Here is a 3,175-nt window from a genome sequence, read left to right as displayed (position 1 = left end):
ACTGAGTAATTTTTGAATGATTGATTATAGATCTTAGAGCAATTTGGGGTGATCAATGAATGGTACACTGTGAGGAAAAGCAGCCTCAGGCTCCAAAACTAGCACCTGGAGAGAGACGGGTCTAGAAGCAAATGTCCACACAGGAAATAGTCCATACAGTGAACGAACAGGTGCAAGACGGATTCAGGAATTGCAACAGTTAAGCCAGGAATTCCACACAAGCTGTGTGTGTGTGTGTGTGTGTGTGTGTGTGTGTGTGTGTGTGTGTGTGTGTGTGAGTTTTGGGGCACAGCCAGTGGTGCTCAGGGGTCAGAGGGATTATTTCTGGCTCTGTGCTCAGAAATTTACTGCGGGTAAGGTGTTTGCCTTGCACATAGCCAACCCAGGTTCAAATTTACTGCTCACTTCGCAGCACATATACTAAAATTGGAATGATACAGAGAAGATTAGCATGGCCCCTACGCAAGGATGACACACAAATTTGTGAAGCGTTCCATATTTTAAAAAAGTTTTACTGCTGGGCCGGGCGGTGGCGCTGGAGGTAAGGTGCCTGCCTTGCCTGCGCTAGCCTAGGACGGACCACGGTTCGATCCCCCGGCGTCCCATATGGTCCCCCAAGAAGCCAGGAGCAACTTCTGAGCGCATAGCCAGGAGTAACCCCTGAGCGTCACAGGGTGTGACCCAAAAACCAAAAAAAAAAAAAAAAAAGTTTTACTGCTGGCATGTTCCAGGGACCATATGAGATGCTGGAAAGCACCCTCCTGACTGTGCTCTCAGCCCACTGTCTTCTGATTGCCTCCCCACACCTTTCTAAATGGCTGGCAGGGGTTTTGTTTTGTTTTTGTTTGTTTGTTTGTTTGTTTTGGTTTTTGGGCCACACCCGGTGGTGCTCACAGGTTACTCCTGGCTGTCTGCTCAGAAATAGCTCCTGGCAGGCACAGGAGACCATATGGGACACCGGGATTCGAACCAACCACCTTAGGTCCTGGATCGGCTGCTTGCAAGGCAAACACCACTGTGCTATCTCTCCAGGCCCTGGCAGGGGTTTTGTTCAGCTTTTATTTTGGGGCCACACCAAGAGGTGTTCAGGGTATACTCGTGGCCTGCTAAGGGGACTATATAGGGGGCTTGGAATCAAACCCAAGTTGTCTGCATACAAGAAAAGCACCCTCCTTGTACTATTGTTCCACCACTCTCCCACACACCCCTTGTTAATTCTTCAACTCAGCAAGCTAGAAATTCTGACAGATGCCGAACCATAGTTTTTCTTGTTCTTTTCCTATCCGCATTCAACTTAAGCTGCTAGCCCTTCTGGTACATCTCCAAAGGCCTCTGCATTTTCTAGAATAGTGTATTTTTCATTTGATGTTAAGGTCTGATTTGCATCGAGTTTTAAATCTTTGCAGACTGAGCCAAATGTCTGTGTCACTTCTCTGAAAGAGCAATGTATTTTTCAAGGACATCTGAAAACTTCTTCGGGTTTGACTTTATCTGGGTTATGTACCTCAGCATTAGGAAGGAATATGGAACATCAGACCTTCCTGCACTCCTTGAGGTGCTTCCTGTATGTGTCACAGAACGTGGCTCTGAACCCTCCTGTTTCCTGAGCTAGACCACCATCTAAGATCTGCCTGGGTCCCCATAGATGAAAATGGCCCATGACAGGACTGGAAACTTCCCCCTGCCTTTCTGAATCACCCTAAAGCATAACTAACTGGCCAGGGTTCTGGCCCCATTGCCAAGTATGGAGGTCAAGGTGGGGCTGTGGGTATTTCTGGTGACAGTTCTTAGAAAATGTCCCTAACTCTGGCCTTGACCGCTTCTTTTTGTTGTTTTGTGGGTTTTTTGGGTTGTTTTTGGGGCTACACCCGGCGGCGCTCAGGGGTTACTCCTGGCTCCGCGCTTAGAAATGGCTCCTGGCAGGCTAGGGGAACCATTGGGATACCAGGGATTGAACCTGGGTCCGTCCCAGATCATCCGCATGCAAGGCAAACACCCTACCACTGTGCTATCACTCTGGCCCCAGGTTTTCTATATTTATCCTGGCTCAAACCCTGCTGATCGGAGTGCCAAGCTCAGGAGTACATATTCCATGTGCAGAATTTTCTTGTGTGGGCCAGAGAATAGCACAGCGGGTAAGGTGTTTGCCTTGCACATAGCCAACCCAGGTTCAACCCCCAGCATCCCATATGGTCTCCCGAAGCTGCCAGGAGTGATTCCTGTGTGCAGAGCCAAAAAAAATCCCTGAGCACCACCTGGTATGCCCTCCCGCCCCCAAAAACAACTAGTAGAATTTTCTTGTGTTTCATGGACCAGACGAGAGTCTCAAATCCCGGTGTGTGTGTGGGGAGGGGGGAACTAAAGGGTCTTTTCCCTTTGTTTCAATAACCACAGAATGCTAAGTGCTGCTTTTTGTTTTTGTTTTGGGGCCACACCTGGTAGCGCTCAGGGGTTACTCCTGGCTCTGCCCTCAGAAATTACTCCTGACTGGCTCAGGAGACCAAATGGGAGGGAGGCCAGAGATAAAACCAGGATCTGTCATGTGCAAGGCAAACCTCCTCCCATCTGACAGAGCTTTCGCTTGGGCCCCAAGAAGTGGTCTATCTGTGGTGGGTTAGAAGAGTTGGGTTCACACTCCCGTGATGTTTTCCACGGGTGACTAGAAATCAGCTGAATCACGGAAACTGCGAGAACCACCCAAGTCTCACCTTGATGACCCCGCCATAGTTTCCCAGACCAGAAGTTCCTGAGCTAGACCATCTAAGATCTGCCTGGGTCCCCATAGATGAAAATGGCCCATGACAGGACTGGAAACTTCCCCCTGCCTTTCTGAATCACCCTAAAGCATAACTAACTGGCCAGGGTTCTGGCCCCATTGCCAATAACTTTGTCCTCGGGTGCACAGGATCATATCTGCACTTTTTCACCTTATTTTAGATCCTGTTTATGTTATGAACAATAGCAGGCAAAACTCCCCAGTTCTTTGTGAGCCAAAATTGAAACTATCTGTTGAATCAGAACAGATTCTAGACTGGCAACTTCCTTATCAAAGGAGAGACAAATCAATTGCAGGGACTACAAGAACAAAACTGGGGCAAAAACACAAAGGGCTGCCTTTGCATTAAGGCAGACAATATGGAACTTCCTTTGTAGTAGCAAAACTTGCAGTCACCAG

The 3,175-nt window shown here is 48.4% G+C and overlaps 1 non-coding gene across 1 annotated transcript; it reads left to right on the top strand.

Annotated features, from left to right (window-relative positions):
* Nucleotides 1-397: 397 nt before the first annotated feature.
* On the top strand, nucleotides 398-503 carry LOC126021499 (U6 spliceosomal RNA). Its single transcript, XR_007500011.1, has one exon. It is a non-coding gene; the product is annotated as a U6 spliceosomal RNA (small nuclear RNA).
* Nucleotides 504-3,175: the final 2,672 nt, after the last annotated feature.

The sequence above is a fragment of the Suncus etruscus genome, chromosome 10 (genome assembly GCF_024139225.1).
Source record: "Suncus etruscus isolate mSunEtr1 chromosome 10, mSunEtr1.pri.cur, whole genome shotgun sequence".
Taxonomy (NCBI): domain Eukaryota; kingdom Metazoa; phylum Chordata; class Mammalia; order Eulipotyphla; family Soricidae; genus Suncus; species Suncus etruscus.
This window is presented reverse-complemented; position numbering and strand designations above follow the sequence as displayed.